Below are 22,202 nucleotides of genomic sequence, written 5' to 3' on the forward strand. Positions count from 1 at the left end.
CAAGTTACTATAAAATGTTAAGGACAAGATTGCTGCTATAACCAGGTTCTATATGACATTCCCATAATACACTGAGTTTAATAAATGAAAAGTATTACAGACTTTCAAAAACTAAATTAATAATCTCTAGTTTGTATCATTCTTGGTGTATGAGTAAACAACTACATAGAATAATGTCAAAATATCTTGCCTCCTGCTCAAATTTAGATTTTTTCTGATCAGAAAAATGTGGGCTTCTGAAGGTCTAACATCTTTACTTTGTATGAAGTACTTGAAAGAGACTTATAACAGATTATTGAATTCATGACATATAATTGAAACTGCCAACAATCAGGAAAATATGGATTAATTTTTCTGATTATACAATTTCAGCACTGCTCCTTCTTTTAAGACTCATCTGAATGGAGAATAACGCACTACAGATCTTTCTCTGAATGGTGACCACAGCATATGTATACAATATAAAGTGAATATTATATTTTATTTTTAGGGCAGTGTTTTTAACATGACTCCGACAGAATTCTGATTTAAGAACTTAAATAAGAGTGGCCATAGCTTTATGGGCTAATTTCCTTTGAAGACAGCTGTTACTAACCTGACAAAAGGATTTTGAATTGGTTTCTGTTTCTTCTTCCGAAGTATAATGTAAGTGAAATACAAATGTGCCAAATAACCAATATAATAAAAGTTATCACTTGGATAAATTTTGAAAAAAGCAAAATTATGAATCATTGAGGTGATGTAATGATTTTTTAAACAATAGTTGCTAGGAAAAAAAAAAAAGAAATCAAATAGGTTTTATGAATGTATTGATTAAAGCTTAGTTTTTATGAGTATTTAAATGTATTTTTCTCCTCAAAATGTTCATATTTTGAATATATCACTTGAGTTTAGTTGACGTTATTAGTATGCAGCCTTCCTACCTGAAGCACTTTATGTATGCAATTTACAGCATCTGGATCTTTTAATTAAATTTTTTGAAGTTTGTAATTTTTTTGGATTCAAGTCTGGGTCAGTGATCTGGAAGTCATCATTTACAGTGTACACACAATTAGTTAGCTCATTGAATAGGGAAAAGTCATTTTGAAAGTTAAAATACAGGTCACCTATTTATAAAATAAATAAATAAGCAAATAAAACAGAAACAACAAAAAATTATTTTGCCTTTGACTTGCTGATGTAGCAGTCCTTCCTACATTTTGTGTCTAACATTCATGCAGGGAAAGTTAACAAGTTTACATCACATCCTGAAAATGGTAGTGTGTGCACATCTATGTATGTATACATATGCATATATATATATAAATTATTGAATTTTAAATTGAATTTGTATTGAAAAACAAAACAAAACAAAACATAAAACCTCGGCTTTCATGTGGACTAGATGGACAGCAGGGATGAAATAGAGAAAAGGAGAACTATTGAACAACAGTCCAGGTGAGCCACAATCACAGAACTTTATTTTTCCAATTTTTCATTCAATTCAGTGAAGTGACAAAAAGCAAGAAAAATCTACTGAATGTACATGAAACCATATGGTATTTCTAATATTTCAAGCCAAAGGACAGGGAATTCTTAGGATAAAGCTTATGTCTATTTTTCTTAGAAAGACTTAGCCTTATATATATTATATATACATTTATTTATATTTCTATATGTCTAATCTATCTATAGGACGTTATTGTTAGTTATATTCATTCAAAATACATTTTCTGTATCACAGACTATTAAGGCTCTGATCCACAAATGGATTCCAGAAACTAACACTACATAATCTTAAAAGTGAATAAATAAACCAACAATTGTAATAATACTAGTAGAACTTAGGCCAAAGCTCTGAATCATATTATGAAGGCCCCAGAATATTTATGGCATTTTAAAAATTCTTGAAGATACTGAGCACTTAGGAAACTGCATTTGTATTTGTTTTCTACTGCTGAAGTGAGAATCCATGCTGTCTAACCCTATTCAGTGAAATAGATTTGTCATGTCTTCAGAATTGTTACATCTTTTATCTCAACTTCGTATTTTGTATACCTAAGCATGCATTTTTGAGAGGAAGAATTGGTAATGTTGTTAGACTGTGTTTCATTTACCATCTAATCATCAGAATAGCTGTCAAAAAGACTGATGACGTAATCAAATCAGAAAAGTAAATACTAATTTCTGTTAGAGGCAGTTGAATTTCAGTGGTGGTGGCAAAAGACATAATTATTGCAAATATTTTAGTGAGTTTTCCTTTGTTTCATTTTCTACCAGCTGTGATGTCAATGAACATCTAGTCCTGCAAAGCTTCACATGTAAGAATAGTACTCATTGCTTTTAAATTAATTGCTCAGATGATAAAACTATCAACAAGAGGAAGGTTTGTGGGATCAAATCAATACCTATGGTTTCATTTGTGTTTCATAATCTGTCAGGAAACATACCTCCTGCTGGCTCTGTGAAACTCAGCTTTAAATTTTATATTTATTTTTATTTTTTAAAGTGAGCAGACTGAGTTTTGCATTCATTTGAATTTTCTTAAATATTATTTTTAATTTATTTTTTTGTTTCTGCTTCCTTCTTATTCTTAAATGAATTGTAATATTGAAATATCAGAGTTCAAATATCAGTGATATTTCAAGTTCTAATTCCAAGTAAGGAAAAATATTGCATAAAAACATTATAGAAACACATAGAAAGAGGCTAGTAGCTAAAAAAAATATCCTTTAGCAACAATACAAAGTTGCTAAACAGATAGCAGTAGGCTTGAATGTCAAATATTTCAGAAGGGTATTTTTCTTATTCTATCCTGTCTTCATTAAGTTAAATAATCAATTTATTGTATTAAAAGAGAAACAATTTTCCAAAGATTTTCCATACAAACTCAAGCATGCTTAAAGGCCCCACTGATTTTTTCTGAAGATCTGACAGCATCCTTCTGACACTCCCTATTCCATTTTGAGATGGAAAACAATATAGGAAACAAGGTTTTGAGTTTTTGTTGTTGTTGTTATTTTTTTCCAAAGCTCAAAACATTCAGATTATGTAGATGTATAAGTTTTGTGTTTTTTTAGTGTGCTTGAATTCAATAGAGTTATGCTGATTCATATCAACTGAAGACTTTAAGAGTTTGGCACTCCTATATTCTTCTTGCTTAGGAAATAACATCTAAACTTTTCTTAATTCTCTACAGTAGTATGAATAACATGCTGTACTTTCATGAACATATGAATATATTTTTGAGTCATAGAATTAATTTCTTCACAAATCCCTCAAAATTAAAAATATGTGCAGTCATGCAACTACTTATGTCTTTGAAAAGGATTTATTTTCTTCCTACTTTAAATGAAAGAGATAAAACTCAAGAAACTGAATAACAGTCTGTGATCTGATCCAAGTCATCTCAGAATAATTCCAGGTCTGTTATGCTCAGCAGGAGAAAAAGTGCAAGTGAATATACTTTTTTAAACTCTAAATTATAAAAATGATTTATGATTGCAAAACTAAATATTCTGCCGCTAATAAAAGGATATCTAAAACAGATTAAGGGAAATATAAGTAATTTCAAATGAGTATACTTTTGTCTATTGTGAGTTCAGTGATATTTTTCATAATTTTATGTACACAGTTAGCTATAATGACCTTTATTCTTTCTCAGACTGCTAGAAAACTTCAGACACAGCTAATCTCATTTCTCATGTTAGGTTTGAACCAAAGTAGCTTGCAAAATCGTTATTATTCTCTGATATAAGTAAAATACTAATGCCTTTCTTTTTCTAAATATTATCAAGACCATTAATACAGCTGATTAAATCAAATGCCTTATCTCTTTACCAGCCAATAGTTTAGTTATTAATCTCCTCCCATTCTCAATTTCTGCTTCCAGGGCTTTTTTTTTTGGAAGGCAATCAATCTCTACAGTTCGGCCACAATCAGTTTGAGGACTGAGGATAAGATGAACCCCATTTATTAAGGAATGACTTGTGAACCAACTTGGTTTTCCATTTTAGAGGAACACAAGAGGATCATACCAGTTGTTTCTGACTATCTAGCTCAATTGGTCGCACACTGGAACAGGCTCCCCAGTGAAGTAGTCACTGCACCAAGCCTGTCTGAATTTAAGAAGTGATTGGACTATGCTCTTAGTCACATGGTCTAAAATGTTGGGTAGACCTGTGCAGTGCCAGGAGTTGGACTTGATGATCCTTATGGATCCCTTCCAACTCGGGATATTCTATGATTCAATTCAAGATATGCAACTACTAGTTTGTTTTTTTTTTTCTTTTTTCTTTTTTTCTTCTTGCCTGTGTACACTGCCCCTTCAGTTCCTGTTTCATCATAGCCTTCCCGATTATTATTTTTTAATTATGTATATATGTTTGGTTCTTTTCTTCTAGGTCTGCCCAACCTTTGTTACTGACTTAGTCTTACCACTCACCAGAACCACTCTATTCTGCTTCCCAGCTTTGATTACAGCTAAGATGCTCTGTCTATACTCTGTTTTTTATGTTCTTTGGTTCTGAGGGCAATTATTACAGACATTACTGGGATGGATGGAGAAGGTCAAAAATTAGAAGTACAAATGTAATAATCAGTGTCCTGATTAGTAGAAGAGGTGTGATTTAAATCTGTACCCCCAGTTCATAGACAGAGGAATTAAAAATAATAAATCTGGGTTTTGCATGGTTTGTTTGTCACATTTAATGATAGCACCTGTTCTGTCAGTCCAGGATTATTTTGATCATCCCATAGATTGCAAGATTATGCAGGTCTGTGAGTGTCCATAAATCATATGACTGTCTGTAGGTGATCCTGGTTGGCAGGGGGGTTCGACTAGATGATCTTCAGAGGTCCCTTCCAACCTCAATCATTCTGTGATTCTTTATGTATTCCAAACCAAACCTCTACCAGTAAGCAAATAAACAATGTGACTTCCAGTAGATGCTACATTAGAATATACGCATCAGTGCAGTGTTGACAATGTGATGATTTTTCATGTGCTTGGAAAGTTACTGCAGGATCAGGAGCAAAGAGAGGTAACTGAGTCTGCTCCTCTGCCTGTATATCTGAAGTATATCTGAGTTTCTTCTGACATAAGAGCCTAGAAAATAAAGACATTTTCAGAGAATAAAAAACAGAACTGAAAAAGAATTGGATACTCTTTACAAAAGGCATTTTAATATGGGCAGTGGCTACCTATGCCCTGCATTCCAATTTGCCTTTTGAAAATGATGGAATGCTATTACATTCAGTGAAAAAATAATTTTAAAATGAGCTCAGAAATATAATTCAGTATATTTGCTTTGCTAACAAAGACACAGAAAGAACAGTTTTTATCTGCCAGATGTCTGTACAGAACAGAGTAACAGGTATCTACCAGATAAAATTCACATCTTTCTATGAATTTTCACCTCAAGACTGTTATTCTAAAATGAATTCGAATAGTACTGAGGGACAGATAATTTTCAGCTAAATAGAGAAGCAATAACATTTCAGAAGGCAGAAGTGTTATCGTCCCACTTCCCATACATGCAAAAATAGCACTGCACTTTTTCACAGGCTGGCGTCTGTAGAGTAAAAAGTTGGAAAGTTCATGGAGAAATAGTTTTTTCAAAAACTTTGTCTTTCTGAACAGGATATTAGGCTGTCAGTTTGGCACCTTATTTTAATATCTATTCTACGTTTTCCCTGTTTTTTCAGTATCTCCTTTTTACTAGGGATGTAAAAATCTCAGTGTAGATGTTTCACCTGTTTCTAATGCATTTGTTTCTAATGAATTTGCACTTTCAGAATATTTCTTTCAAGAACTGGAATGACATCAATAGTATTTGTGATTTCAAACTTTTTTCCCTATAGACTCCTGAACCCTTCATGTTCACAAACACATTTCTTCCACCCCTCAGATCCTTCTTCTGTGAAAACCCTCTTTGCTCTCCTGTTCAAAATCATTTATTTCTTGTGACTGTTAAATGTCTGCAGAGGAAAATAAGCTGTTATAATGCTTCCATAAACAGAAAAGCTAAAAATCCCCTAAACCCCAGAAACTGTCTTACTTGAATGCACCTCCTACCTATAGCTTGATTCCTTTTCTCCCTCTCCTTCCTTGAACTCTCCTTGAAAAAAAAAAAATGCCTGAAAACTTATCTTGATTTGGATGAAGAAGTCTGCAACAAGGGATTTGCTAATCTGTTCTGTCACAGTTTGCTCACTCTTGTCACTACTTAATATAGCCTTGCCAGGTCTAGAGCAGGTTTCTGTGGTTTTGTTCTGAATAACTTACAACAGTTCTCACATTCATTTCCTCTCTTTAATTTTCTTTAAAAGAAGCAGAATGTTAAACGAAAGTGAGCAGTGTGTCATAATTAATATGCAGGTGGGATTCACAGGAACTTGGCTAGCAGGATTATGTAAGACTTCATAGAGTGTATTCTTCCTATTAAGTCATATCACAGTAATAAATATCAATTAAGCAGCAGAAGTAACTTTCTTTATAGCTACTATCTCATATTTATTTTACTAGAAGTGGAATGTTTTATCAAAGCCCAACAGCTAAAGCTCAAGAAAAGATCAAGCTGGTTTGAAAGCCAGGAGGTGCCAAACTGTTCAAAATTGGAAAGATGTACATGAGTTCTCTAGTTACTGGTACTTTTGCAACACTTACAGACAGGGAAAGCAAGAAAACTGCAAAAAGTTTTCTTACCACTGTGTGAGTAAGAGGAGACTTTGTTGGCAGCATTGTTGGCATCTCTTTTCCACAGGTTTAAATGTATTTCTGTAAGACGGTGAGACCAGATTCTCTGAGTTAGCTATGGCAGCAACAGAGTCTGGAAAACCATATGCCCTGAACTCGTTAGTTTAAAAAAAATCAGGGTTTTCATTTCATAGGAAACTTATAACCTGATCTGAGGTGTGTGGGTTTGTTTGTTTGTTTGTTTCTTTAGTTACAAAGAAGAAAGATAAGAAAATCCTTACAAAAATAATAGCATCATTTAACATTTTGTCAGAACCATTCTGGTTCTCATTCAAAAGAATAAGCATGGATAGTTGTGATCTTAATTGCCTAAAATCTCATGATGATTCATTGAAATTTACTATGTATAAATTAATTTACTAATTTTAATAAATATATATTACCTGTATAGTTGTATTTTCTCTAATCAGCTAAACTACTGCCATAATAAGAGAGAGAAAAAAAGATCACTGGGCATGATTCTATTCATCATATGGTAGATGTTTGAAGTAGATCATAAGTATCACCATCTAAAAGTGCAAGTCAACACTTAGTGCCTCACCTACAGATCTAACTGCATATAATTATGTCCTTGGAGTGAGGCTATTTAAATTTCAAATATTTATGGAGAACAACTAATCTACAGGAAAATTTCTGTGGGATTTATGAAAGTGTTCAACATTTTTGTATGCTCTCATACAGATTAGAGCATCTCTAATCTAAACTCATTAAAGAGCATCTTTAATCTAAACTCATTTAGATTAGTTCATTTTCAATATGCCATTCAGACACTAAAATAGACACTAAAAATTCCTGTTATTAATATGGGTTTAAAAACATATTTTTTTTCCCTATCATTGTTAATAGTAGGAGTAATGTTAAAAGAAGTCCCTTGAAAGTTGTTAATTTTGTATCAGAATATAGAAACCACCTCAAGAAGATTTTATATATATATATATATTTACATAATAGTAAGTTAGCTTTTGCTTAATCTTATTAAGTTCCAGTTTGATAAACAAAAAAAATCCCTAAAACATTTTTTTCTTAGAAGTTTAAGCAACTATGCCTTGTTGAAGGAAATCTGGATTACAAAATCATAGAATCATAGAACACCCTGAGTTGGAAGGCACTCACAAGGACCACCAAGTCCAAATCCTGGCTCCACACAGCACCACCCAAAAATCAAACCATATGCCTCAGAGCATTTTACAAATGCTTCTTGATCTCCCACAGGCTTGGTGCCATGACCACTTCCCTGGGGAGCCTATTCCAGTGCCCAACTACCCTCTCAGTAAAGAACCTTTTCCTAATATTCAACCTGAACCTCCCCTGATGCAGCTTCATGCCATTCACTCAGGTCACTAGATGAGTGCTGCATATTTGTCCAGAAGGATACGGAGAGAACCAACATTGAAAGCTTTGCTGAAATTCCAAAAGATTGCATCAACTGATTTCTCTTGGTCAGCTAGGTGGATAACCTTGCCATAATAGGAAATTAAGTTCAATAAGCAGGACCTTCCCTTTCTGAACCCATGTTGGCTATGACCACAATGATTGTGTTGTCCTCAGGTGTTTTTCAGTAACATCCAGAATAATTTTCTCCATAATTTTACCAGTTACTGAAGTGACACTGACAGGCCTATAATCACCAGGGTCTTCTTTTTTGTCCTTCTTGAAAACTTGGACAACATTTGCCAACTTCCAGTCAACTGGGACCACTCCACATTCCAAAGACCTTTGAAAAATAATTGAGAGAGGTCTCATGATGACATCAGCCAGCTCTTTGAGTACCCTGGGATGAATTCCATTGGGCCCCATCATCCAACCAGCTGGAGCAGCAAAACCAACACAAGTTTGGAGTTGGCTGGGAGTTTATCATTCCTTTAGCCACAGTCCTCCAACTCATGGCTCTGGGTATCCCAGGGCTCATCATCAGTGTTAAAGACAGGGGCGAAAAAGGTATTAAATATCTCTGCTTTGCCTATGTCTATACTCATCAACTAATGGACCAATGTTATCTCTGGTTATCCTCTTTTTGTTAACATACTTAAAAATCCCTTTTGTTGTCCCACACAGTACTGGCCAGCTTCAACTCTAATTGAGCTTTGGCCACACAAATTTTCTCCCTACAATGGTGAATGGTATCTCTGTAGTCCTCCCATGACACCTGACCTTGTTTCCACTGTCCATACACTTTCCTTTTCCTCCTAAACTCTAGAAGAAAATCCCTGTTCATCCAAGCCAGTCTTCTGCCCCACTTGCTTGAATATTCAAAAATGCAATTAAGTTCTGACATCTAATATATTGCAGTGGAATTATTTCTTAACATAGTATGAATTCTGTTGAGAAACCTTCATAAAGATAGAAATACCTATTATTTTTCATACCATGAATGCAAGAACCCTAAATTAACCCTTCCATTTGTAGTTATTATTATCTTTAAAGGTAGTATCCAGATAAAGAATAAAGGTTGTCAAGAGGTAAGAAGGAGACCTTTCATTTAAACAGCATTCAGAATTAGTTTTTTATTCATTTAATCTGTATGAGTACAAACTGTCCGTGTGAAGAAGATCAGAAACTTGAGGACATATTTAGTGCACATCTTTTTTAAGGAGAGTATGTTAATTCGTATGTCGTTGCTACACCCCCCCGCCCCCTTCTAGGATAAAAGAGAAAAGAAAAAAAAACCTCTAGCCTGTATTTGTAGAGGGTTGTGCTTAATTCCAAGTTGACAGAATATTGCAGGAAGAATTATGTTGAACAGCGTCAGTTTATTGTCACTTTTTGTTGTCTATCACTACAGCAAAATCTGGCAGTTTGCCTGAAAGAGTAAGAACCACACTTCCAGTACAATATACAATTACAAAACTGAGTTATTGGTCTGATCAAGAACCGCTTTGCTGTAGGCCAGTGTCTGAATATGCAGTGTTTTATTTGTTCGTTTTGTGCTTGGGTGTTTTTTTGTTTTTTTTGTTTTTTAAATTTATTTATATAAGACAATTCTGTAGTTTCAATTCCTTGTGAATGTTGAATCACTCACAAGGCAAAAAGTGAGAAAAAAAATGACAGAGGGAGGGGGCAAATCTCTAAGTGTATCCTCATAAGGGCTGAACTGATTGCTATAACATGTTTCAGTTATCAGAGAAAAGAATCATTCTGGGATTTATATTCCCTTAAATGACAGAGAGATAAAATAGCTAGAAATTTTGACTTGCTAATATCAACAGGATCATAGAACAATTTTGGTGGAAAGGGACGTCTCTAGTCCAACTTCTGGCCCAAAGAAGTGTTAAGTATGAGGTTAGACCATGTTATTCAGGGTTTGATCAAGACAGGTCTTGAAAATTCCTAAGAAAATCTTGGCATCTGTTAGAGAATGCAGAAACCAAAGGGTACTAAGCAGTAACTAATATAATTCTTGCCTATAGAACAGGTAATAGACTATCTTAAATTAAAACACTAGTAAAGAGGAGCATGTATTGTTGCACTAATTTTCTGCCATTTGCATACTGTTTAAATCATCTGTTAAACAGGACAGGTAAGCTATTTGCTTGACTATTTTTTAATATGAACCAGAGTGAGAAATACCACAAGTCATTATTGGCTAAATACTCCTGGAAGAGCAGAGCTCAAGAAATGAAAGCTACTTTAAGAAATAGTTGTAATGACTGTTTAGATGCATAAAATGGGAGAACTCATGTTGTCTTTAAAAGTTTTTTAAAAATGCATATTTTGGCAAGAATTTTGGTGACTTCAGTCCTTTATCTTATTCCAACATTATTAGCAATTTTTTTTTTTTTTTTTTTTGGTTACTTCAGAGGATCTCAGCTGTATCTTATGTTCAGGGAACATTGTTTAACACCTTATAAATTTCTACAATAGGAGTTTTATTTTTGAAGTTGTATACTGTCGAATGGTTCTATACATAATTCAGATCTTCTGTCTTCTCTATCACATTTTTTTTTGTGTGTGTGTCTGTAACCACCATCTCTTCAAGATTTAGTGTCAAGAAGAAGTGTATGTTCAGGGAAGGTTGCCAGTCTACTTTTAGTAATGCCATAATTATGATTCCTTCACATTAATCAGAAGTAAAGACATGGGAAAGTACAAAAACTAGTGAAAATGTTCCAAGTGCACTGAATTTTGTCATCACAGGGCTCATGATTAGGATGATTGTCATTCTTTGATTGAAACAAAGAATATTGAAGAGTTACAGATTTAGATATTAAAGAGTTAAAGATCACATTAAAGAGTAAGAATTGTCAAAATTTAAGGAAATAATATCCTACATTTACATTTTTAAGAGTACCTCTTTAGTCCTGTCAACTCTGTACTTTTTAACATAAACAACAATTTATGATTAGATAAAAATACTATTTACGGCTGTTTTTGACATAGTCTAACATTTCTTTTTTAGCAGTCAACAATATAGATATGAAATGCAACTTTAATGGAAAACAGATTCTTAATATGATCAGTATTTTAGCAGGTTTGTACAGTCTTTGTAAGTCTGTTTGCACAAGGAAAATATTATTTCTTAAATATACATCCAAGGAAGGAAGGAATGTTACAGTTTTCATAAATACTGAAGAACAAGAAAGACTTTTGAGGTTCTCACTAATTCCAATCAGAACTGAAATTTTGAAAATCATGTATAATAGTTTTTCAATTTTTTATTGTTGTCAACAATTTGTGTTTTCCTACTTTGTTTACCTTTCCCTGATCATCCTTATCATCCTGATAATTTTACATGCTGTGCTGACTATATAAGGAATACATATTTCTTTTTTATAAATAATAGTTATGAAACTATTTTTAGATATCTGATTATTATGTCAAAACAATTTTACTAGAGGTGGAATTTCTTAAAATAAATAAATACAGCTATCTATAATCTTTCTCTTTTTTAAATATATATATATTAAGGGAAATAAAATTTTATTATGAGATAGTGAAATAAAATTATTATTATTATTTTATATTTAAAATTATCACTATACCTTTTTAAAAATATATGTTTCACCTTGGGAAAATGTAAATGCTTCTGAATCTCTACACAAAGATTACAAAGATTAAAATAAACTTTAAAGAATATCCAGTTAATTTTTACTGAAGTTGTATTCTACATTCTTCATTTACAGCAGGATGACCCTAATAATACAGAAAAAACTCAAGAGAAAATACCTTAAAATTATAAGATTCATTAAAGGATGAAAGTCATCGATGTCTTTGATCCTTTAACAGGTGTTTTGGATGAAATTATATACTTCATTTCTAAGAGAGAAGCAGTAATATATAGCAGCATTATACATTGATATAATACCATGATCTAACAAAGCTTAATTGCAAACAAGACATTGACTTAACAAGATTTGAGTTGGCATGATTATTTACTGCATAGAGGACAGGGTAAGTCAGATATGTCAGGGAGTTCCCCCCATTGAATCACAGGGTTCAGAGTGAATCCCCTTCCTTTCTAAACTACTTGATACTGAGGTTGATATCTTCCTGAGCAAGGCCTTGGATTTCAATATGCAGTGTCCACCGAATTAAAAGATTCTTCAGTATGGTATTCAACATGGCTACTTTTTTTTTTCTCCAGGCTACACCAATCTGATGTACAGAAGTGTTGCATAGTGATTCTTGTCAATCTGTTGTTTTGACTTGTAATTAAATTTTCACTGTTCCAAATTAGAATAATATTTAACATAGCATTTTTATTGTTTAGTGTTTTATTTTGTTTTGACTACACATGGACAGATCTTTCTTGTACTTGTGAATGAATGTATTAATTTGTTGCTCTTTGTCAGGCTCCAAAACTCTCTTTATTGACATCTGATTGGGGTCCTGTTAGAAAACCAGGTGGGAAAGTTTCAGACACAGCAGATGATGGAAATATGCAGCAGTAAATAATATTGATAATTTTAGATGTTTAACTTGTCCAATGAGGAGACGAAGAACCCTATGTTATCTGTCACACAGAATAGTAGATGATTAATTGTCAGTAAGCAAAACTTTCTTCAAAAAGTTTCAGTATGAGAAGTAATTCACTAAAATATTTGTATACACTTAACATTGAATAAAACAAATTTAAATTTACAATTTAAATTTAATTTTGTTAAGTTAAAATTAAAAAAAATATATGTTAGTTTATTTGTTAACAAAAATAGACAATACAGATAACTGAATTATTCATAAGAAATCAATCACCTAGCTCTTACAAAACACCTCAGAGGTATATACATTTTTCTTTCTCACAAGTGTTCGGTAAAAATAATGATCAATGGATATCAGTCCGTTACAGAGATTTCCAATTTCTTGATGCCTAGATGCTTTGCAGACACAAAATGTAGCAGAAGAAAAGTAAGAGATTTTCCCTGCATTTGTGCACTGGTTATAGCAAGTGCTTGTCTGTGTAAAATTATAAAAGTCTGCACTGCAAGATGTGAAAAAAGATCATGGTTAAGCAATCAAACATTTGATTTCTGGTTTCCAATGTAAGATTAGAAATGAATAACTTCTTAATCATTGATGAAATTTAGTAATATGTACTTTAAAAACAGAAACAAAACTTATTTGCCAGAAGCTTGTCCTTTGACAAAGGGCATCCCACTTAGCTTTCTTACATATATAACTTGTGTCATACTTGCTCATATGTGATGTATAAATAACATAAATTATCAGTGTACCATTGCACCAATGAAGAAAAAGCACATTTTGAGCTGTATCAGCAAAAGTATAGACAGCAGATAAAGAGATATAATTATCCTCAGTCTACTCAACACTCATTAGGCTCTACCTATTGTGTCCAGTCTTGGTCCTACCAGTTCAAGAGAGAGATTGAAAAACTGGACAGGATTCTCTAAATGGTAACTGAGATGACTGGAAAGTTGGAGAAAGTGAAATTAGAAGAAAGTTTGTGGGATATTTTCTGTAGAACATACACAATGGAAATGTGATGAGGTGGGTTGGGGTAGGTAGGTGGGGATCCAGCTTTCCAGAACTTAAATCCAGCTGACTGGAGAGATTCCATATTTTTTTTTGTTTGTTTTTGTTTTTTCCATTCCTGCTATTCTATTTCTCAGGTGTAGACATACCTGCTAAACACAGTAGTATAAAGATTTGCAACAACCAGTTCATGTTGTCTTTAAATATTATTTTGTTTACCTTTATCATTTCTAAAGGATATTTGTCTACTGCAATTTTCTTGCTCTCACTTCTGATATGTGGATGACCTGTTTTCAGTAATGAAAAACCCACTTACGTTCAATCTTTGTCTGAATTTCTCTGTCAGTTCTAATAAGTTTTCTTGTTGATGTTTTGGATTTAAAAAGTCCAACAACCTTGGTGTATAGTGAATTCAGAGATATATATCTTTTTCTATGCGAGTCAGTGTGCATGCACCTGTGAGTATAATGTAAGAAAAGCAATTTCTCTGTAACTTCTTCAGAAAAGGAAGCATAATGTCTACTTATTTTATATATAATATGCTAATCAGGAAGATCTATGAGGTTGCACTTCTCCTAAATTACCTCCAGAAAACTGACAGTTAATATTTGTCATTTGGCTAAAATTATATAGTACAGTATAACCAAAGAACATTTTTTGTTACATTTTCTAGACTGCTGAATATTTACAGCATCAATCAACATGTATTTTTGACATGCAAATTCAAATGCAAAAAAGAAATTATATGAAAAATAAAACAGAAGCACTGCTGGAATATTTTCAATAGCTTCTAAATTGTTCATCAACATTAAAAATGAGTTTTGTTTCAAAATGGAACAGTTAATTTCCCAGGAAAAAGTAGTGACTTTTTTTTCAGAAATGTTCAGCCAAAATTATGCCTTTTGTAACCTTTCCAAAATATGAATACGCTGATTAATTCACAAGACATAGATCTTGAACTACCCTTCTAAACATCAAGAGCTTTCATTGAAGGCCAACCCGTAGCAGCTTATTCCAAAGAGACAAGCTTTGACTTTCAGATTTTCATGTGGTCTTTTAGTTTTCATTTATGCTTATGCTGTATTTAGCTTATCCCATCTGCTTCCAATTACTTTGACTGCATATGTTTTGGTTTTGTTTTTATTTTGGTGTGGTTCTCTGTTTCTGATAGGCCTGTCCTTTCAGATGAAGAAGTGTTGATTCCCCTGAAATTAAATATTTTCCAAGATAGAGCAGGAAAACTGCATAGTTATTTCAAGCATGTTAATATGGATCAAATCTCAGGTGTTTGTGAGATGTAGCAAGTTAAAGTGCACTAGAAGGCTTACTGTGTAAAAGACCTTGTAACTAAGCTTTCCATAACTCTTCCAGACTGTGTTTATGAGGATCAAATTGTTATCAATCATCTCAGTAGAAAGTAACAAAGTAAAACCTAGCTAAATCAAATTAATGAATTTGATCCTCTTGATATTTTTTTCTGCACTGTAGCCATATTAATATAATGCTTTATTTTTTTTATCTTTTTTTTTTTTTTTAAAAAAAAAAAAACTTTTATACTGTTACTAAAGAACCAATCAGCTTACTGGAGATAAAAGAAAAGTGTTTTATTCAAGAAAGGTTACTGATACTTGGACAAAAATAAAGCTAAGTAGGCTGCAAATATAGAAGTTATGTATTTGGAAATATAATTTGTTACACTGGGGCCCCATATTGTCTGTTTACTAAAGCAGGTGGATTTGCTGAAGAAGAGAAGTGCTGAGGATGCAATGTGCTGACCCACATATCAGTTCCCAACAGACTGTTCCAGCTGGTATAGTTTATGCTTAAAGCTCAAACAAAGCCAACAATTTTCCTTTTCCATTACCTTCTGCTGATGAAATAGAAAATAATATAAATATTGTTAAGTTTTCTTCTAGGAAGATCTGTAATCAAGTCCATACTTAGTTACTTATGTTTTTTGTGTTTTTCTTTTCTTCCCTTCTTATTCTGTTTGATTTCTTGTGTGAATAACAAATACAAATTTAGAACTAGAAAACTCATTTCGTATATTTATTAAATTCATCTACTGTGTTGTGTTTGTTTAAACACAAACATTAAGCCTTGAACTTCAGTCTAAAAAGGAAAAGAAAATATTAGTCCATTTTTATTTTGTTTTTCACTTTCACAGATGTTTAAAACAGTAAAAGAGCAATAGTAAGATATGTTACATTTTACCTAAAACTTAAGTTTTACACCTTACCAGCTATCTATTCTGGAGCTTTTAAAGTTTGTTTAAAAAGTGTACTAAGATTAATGCAATCAGAAAGTTGATTTTCATCTTATTTAAGATGCTTTAAATCTCACATTGTAATTGCGTATTTTGTTTAACTAATAACATTTTGTCAGCTCAGATCGCTGTTAAAAAGAATGTGAAGAAAAATGCAGAGAAACATATGCCTCTTTAGTAATCAAGGCTGTTGCAATGAAAAACTTTAATTTTTGCAGGAGGCAGAAATTTTTCACATGAAAATATTTTCCACATGCACGAATATCAGAATGCAATACTTCCTCATAACAAGGAAACAGAATATTGTGAGGCTATCATACTTGTGGTTCAAGAATAGTTTTTTTTCGCTTTAGTCTGCTGACTCCTGCTCACTAGGTTCAGAGTACACCAGAAATTGATCATGACTGATCCTTATGTGTACACTTTGTTCCCATAGATCATTTCAACATATATTTTTAAATCTGTAGGGTATTGAATTAGATAGAAGACATACTGCTTACTGAAGGATGACACTTGTTAATGTATACCTAAATAGGTTATTTTAAATTGTTGTCCCAGATATGTATAACAGTGGAATAGAATTTTGTAGTGGAATTTCATGAGGGTTTGTGTATGGAAGGTTTTGGAACTTGTACCTGATGCTATAACATCACAGTTCATTAACTGAAGACTTCTTTAAATTTAATCCATGTATGAGATTTGTAATCAGTTCATTGACTAGAAATAAATATGATTGATGAGGATGCAGATATGTCCTTGATGCAAATGTGCATTTGGTATTGCTCATGAAACAATAATAGAAAAAAACAAATGGTTAATTTGAATAAATGGTTATGCACAAAGTTCAGTAAGGTGCTAAGGTGTTAAGGGTTGGACTATTTTTTTTTGGCTAGTTTTCAAGATCATGGTGGAAAAGTATTTCTCGATTATTACAAATTAAAAAAAAATGCCCATTCTGGGCAACATTTTTGTAAATTGTAACACGTTAATAAAATATCCACATTTTAATGCTTTTCTCATAGTACTTCATGATGTCTATAATGACTTTAAAATTATTATTATTATAATTATTATTATTAATACATTTAAACTTTCCAAATGTGTCAGAACCTTTGATTTTATTTTTGAATTTTATTTTATTATTATATTTTTTTAATGCACTGACTTCTTCCTTTCTAGGAAGAAAATCACCCAGGAAGTATTATTACAGGAAATATTCCTCTTTAAGAAAATTATTTTGATATTAAAGTATCAGTTTGGAAAATGCATTTTAATGTTTACCATATAAAATGCCTTTATTAGTGATTGTGCACTGACATGTTCAAATAAAAATACTTACTCTTCTCTTTAATCCATGAAATAATGCATATTGTATTGTGTTTAGGAACCTTGACAACACAAAGAGATGCTTCATATTTAGAGCACATAGCACAGTACAAGAAGAAAAGGAGTGCCTGCATACTTTAAGAGGGGATAGGACTAATTCAATGGCATAGTGATTTGGAATTTATGAAGTATGACTACTTTGTTTTTGGTTTTGGGGAAAGACAATATTAGAGCATCATCAATAGATATAATTTTTACAGTATTTGCCCAAACAATAGAACATTTGACAGGAATGATATCATCTTTCCCAGCATGGGAAAATTTAACATCTGGAATTGCTTTACCAAGCTTCATGTAGCCATTTTATTTAGAGGACAGAGACACCTAAGCGAGCAGAAGACTGAATTTCTTTATTCATTATTTATTCCTCCAGAAAAAAATAGATTTAAATCTCTGAATCATTACTATAATGCAATAATACACTTTCCAAGAGGGAGCACTGTGCATACAGTAGGTTATTCAGAATTCAACATGCACATAATCTGATCACAACATCCTAACCTTTCCTCACTTTATTTTCCTTGATAAACTAATACTTTCTGTTCTTACGGGCTTCATTGTTTGTTTAAAATTACAGTTGTTGGATCATGACTCATCAAAATGGTTTAGTAGTTGTATCTACTTTTCTTTATTCATAGGAATCCTCTCATAGCCTAAAAACACTAAAGCAGCTTCTCCCTTGTCCATTTTGGTTCTTTCCCTTCAGTTTCAGTTTGGCTCTTAGGTTCAGCTAAGGAAAAAGGTGTATATTTTTGCTGTACCTAATTAATCATCCATTTTCAAATGCTTCCTTAAATCACAGCAGCCATTAGAATATTCCATCTAAATGCCTTGATAATTGGAGAAAACAGCAAAATACAGCTGCATAAGAATTAAAAGAAAAACAAAGGTAAAAATCTTAAATTTCCTATTTGTTCCTACAGCAATCAATTTTGCTGACTAGAAAGAATTAATTATGCTGTTGGTCTACATATTTTAATTGGGATTTCTAGTTTTCAATTCTATGTAAATTTGTTTGGTAGAAAACTAAACCAGTGGTCACCTTATCAATATAATAAGCATCATACTATACCTTGTTAAACTACATTTTAAGCACCTGCTGAGATCATAGGAAAGACTAATTTTCACAAGAAACATTTACTCACTTTCAATGACAATTTGAGCTCAGTATCCTTAGAATACAGTTCATTCCAAATCATTTCAGGTTCTTTGCAACAAAGTGAATTTCGGTTTAGAGAAAAGTCTTAGTACATTGCATCAGTCTAAGAGCCAACTGAAATCTAAACTCAGACAGAAAAAAAGCAATCTTATTCTCAGTCCAAAGCCATTATACATGTACGTTTGTGAGCAAAAAAGAAAAAATTAAATATTTACATTTTTCTTTTATCTTTTTTTTTTTTTCCCCTGTGGAACTGCACAATCTAGAAGTAACACTCCTTCAATAATGTCAGAAAAATATAGACCAATAAACCATAAATGGGTGACTAGTTTTTGTAAAAGTTAAAGCAAGCTCAATAGGAAAACATAACATGTAAGCATAATTGAGTCCTTGAGGACAACAGAGAAGGTACAGAATCCCTATTACTATGCATTAAAATATGCACACTTTTGGTAATATCTTTACATGAATCAGACATTGTAAAATGCCAGATATCATGTCTTTCAGGGTTTTTATTTAAGCTCCTTAATCAACAGGTGTTTGCTTAAGGAAAAGCAATAATGGATGAATTGTTTCGTCTTTCCTGTCAATCTAAAATATGAAAGAATATCATCAGAAAGAGAAAAGAAAAAAAAAGAAAAGAAAAAAATATTCACTGCACATATTTTTGTTCTTGTAATATATTTTTAATCTTCTTTGGTACTTTAAAATTAAGCTTCTTCTTGAACTTTCCTGATACAGAATCCAGTATTCTGCTTCTCTCTGCTTCTTATTTATCTATTCATTTATTTGTTTGTTTCTTTATGTATTTTATCTAGAAAAGAAATTGAGAGAACATTCTCCAAGTTCATTCAGTCCTTGTCTTATTCCTATTTCCTGTTAGTTTCCAGGTAAAAATATGTTCTTTTCTTTGGGGAGCCTTTCCTTCTTCCTTTCCCTTTCCCTTTCCCTTTCCCTTTCCCTTTCCCTTTCCCTTTCCCTTCCCCTTCCCCTTCCCCTTCCCCTTCCCCTTCCCCTTCCCCTTCACTTCCCTTCCCTTCCCCTTTCCCCTTCACTTTCCCCTTCCCTTTCCCTTTCCCCTTCCCTTTCCCCTTTCCTTTCCCCTTCCCTTTCCCCTTCCCCTTCCCCTTCCCCTTCCCCTTCCCTTTCCCTTTCCCTTTCCCTTTCCCTTTCCCTTTCCTTTTCCCTTTCCCTTTCCCTTTCCCTTTCCCTTTCCCTTTCCCTTTCCCTTTCCCTTTCCCTTCCCCTTCCCCTTCCCCTTCCCCTTCCCCTTCCCCTTCTTTCCTTTCCCTTCTTTTTTCCTTTCTTTTCCTTTCTTTCTTTCTTTTCTTTTTCTCTTTTCTTTTCTTTCTTTTTTTTTTCTTTTTTATAGATATATGTGCGAGTACATAAAGATATAAATACTTGGTACTTGCTGATGACTTTTACACATTTGTTACTCAAATGTTCTAGCATTCTGTCATTACAAATCTTCTGAAAGAGTAGTAACTGCATTTTTCCTCCCTATGACCACATTTAAGTTGGTGGTAATGGGTTAACTTCACTTTTATTAAATATGGAGATAACTGTGGTTTTCTTTGACCAGTTTCAGCATACTTTGCAGAGACCTATTAACCTGCCAAATATTTTCTACTTCAGTCACAGATGCAGTCATGACTAGTCATCTGGAAATGAGGTAATTGGGGTGTAACAGAACCCTTAGTCTGTATCCATAATTCATTGCTCATAATGAAAGAAGAACCGAAGGTGCCCTATGAAAGAAAGTTCTTATGGTAAGTTAAGTTTTGTAAAAGATGATAAAGTTGATTGCTCTCCTGGTTGTGACGTCAGTGTACCATCTGTCAGGAGGGAGAATGAAGCTCATATTTCAGCAACACAAAAACCCAGGGACTGGGCAAGGCTGGTCAACCTCACCTCAGTGCCTGAGGCAGTGGTGGAACTAATCCTGGAAACCATTTCCAAGTGCGTGAAGGACAAGAAAGTGATTGGGAATCGTCAGAATGGATTCACAAAGGGGAACTCATGCTTGACCAGCTTGATAACCTTCTACAATGAAATGTCAGGCCTTGTAGATGAAGGTAGAACAATGACTATTGTCTACCTTGATTTCACTAAGGCTTTTGAAACTGCCTCCCATAACATCCTCACAGAGAAGCTGATGAAATATGGGCTAGATGATCAGACAGCAAAGTGGATTGAAAACTGGCTGAACAGTTTGGCCCACAGGATGGTGATCAGTGGTATGAGTTATAATTGGAGTCCAGTAAATAGCAGAGGTAAATACTGTGTCCAGTTCCATTCAACATATTCATTAAGCTACCAGAGAAAGTCCAATGAAGGGTCATTAATATGACTGAGGGAACAAACTCTCTCCTATGAGGAAAGGCTGAGAGAGAGAGAACTGTTCAGCCTATAGGAGAGAAGGCTCAAGAAGGATCTTATCGATGTAGGTAAATACCTGAAAGGAGATTGTGAAGATATTGATGTGTTGATGGAAATTAACAATAGGTGGAATGTTCCAATTATTATTTTTTCATAACATTAATTTGGTGCCATGTATTTGTATTGTGTTATTTGACAATTAAAGACATTATGAGATATGTATTTTTAAAATCAGTATCTTGTACTTAACATATTTAGGCTAAAATGGAGATGTTTGTGCTATTGACCAGTGTTTCTTCCGTATTCTCTCTTTTGCATTATTTTCATTTTAAATTAAAGAAAATAATATGAAAGATTAAAGCTGGTGTAGCACAGAAAGTTTTAATTATCAACCTTTCTGTGACTCTGTGAAATATTTGGATTTTAGAGAGTAATAACTATGAAATACAGTTGATACAGAGGAGGAAGGAAGACCACTATACTGATATTATAAAAAATATTATCAAACTAGGAACTAAAGTATTTTCAAGGACTACAAACTAATTCATTTTCTTTTTACTGTGTTTTCATTTGTAAACAAGCTGAAAATACAGAATTTTGTTTATAAAGTATAAAAAATAGATATTAAGGAAATAGTTTTGGGGGATTTTTTTTTTTTTTTCACTTGAGGTAAACTTGCTAAAATTAAAGTTCTCTTCCACAAATAAACTTACACAATAGTCACAGAAATAGGAAATGACTGAAAATGCTAAGGAAATATTCTGAGTATCAAAAGCTTACGGATCTTATTAATTTACATTAAAAGATAAACATTGGTTTATCTAAATGAGAAAACAGTGCCCAAAGATAAATGTTTAAAGTAAAAACTTTCAATTTTAAAGTACACACAAACTTTTTTTTGCATTTTGTTTTTCTAATCAGTGAGTGCAGTATTCTTGTCACTAACAGAATCTAACTTACTTTCACAAAGTTCTGGAGATACTCAGCCACTGAAGGGTTATTCAGAAAGTAATGCAGTAGAAAAAGATAAAAAGTTCCACTCGTGTTTCCTGCCAATACTGGATATTTCCTGGTATATTGTCCAATCAGATTTGAAAAGATTCAAACATCACATGCTTCTTCACCTCAAAAAAGGAATATTTCACTGATGAATACAGGTGAATGTCTTAAGGATTTATTTTGGTATGTCTGACACTAGCCTTACATCTCTAGACTATTACATTATAGGGTTGTTAAAGGCTATGATTAATATTATTCCTTTCTTTCATCGCTGTGCCATTTCTATTTGGAAGTAGTTGATCCTATTTTCACCACCAAGAAAAGATTTTCTGACATCTATAACAGTT

This window comes from Cygnus atratus, chromosome 4 (genome assembly GCF_013377495.2).
Source record: "Cygnus atratus isolate AKBS03 ecotype Queensland, Australia chromosome 4, CAtr_DNAZoo_HiC_assembly, whole genome shotgun sequence".
In the NCBI taxonomy this organism is placed as follows: domain Eukaryota; kingdom Metazoa; phylum Chordata; class Aves; order Anseriformes; family Anatidae; genus Cygnus; species Cygnus atratus.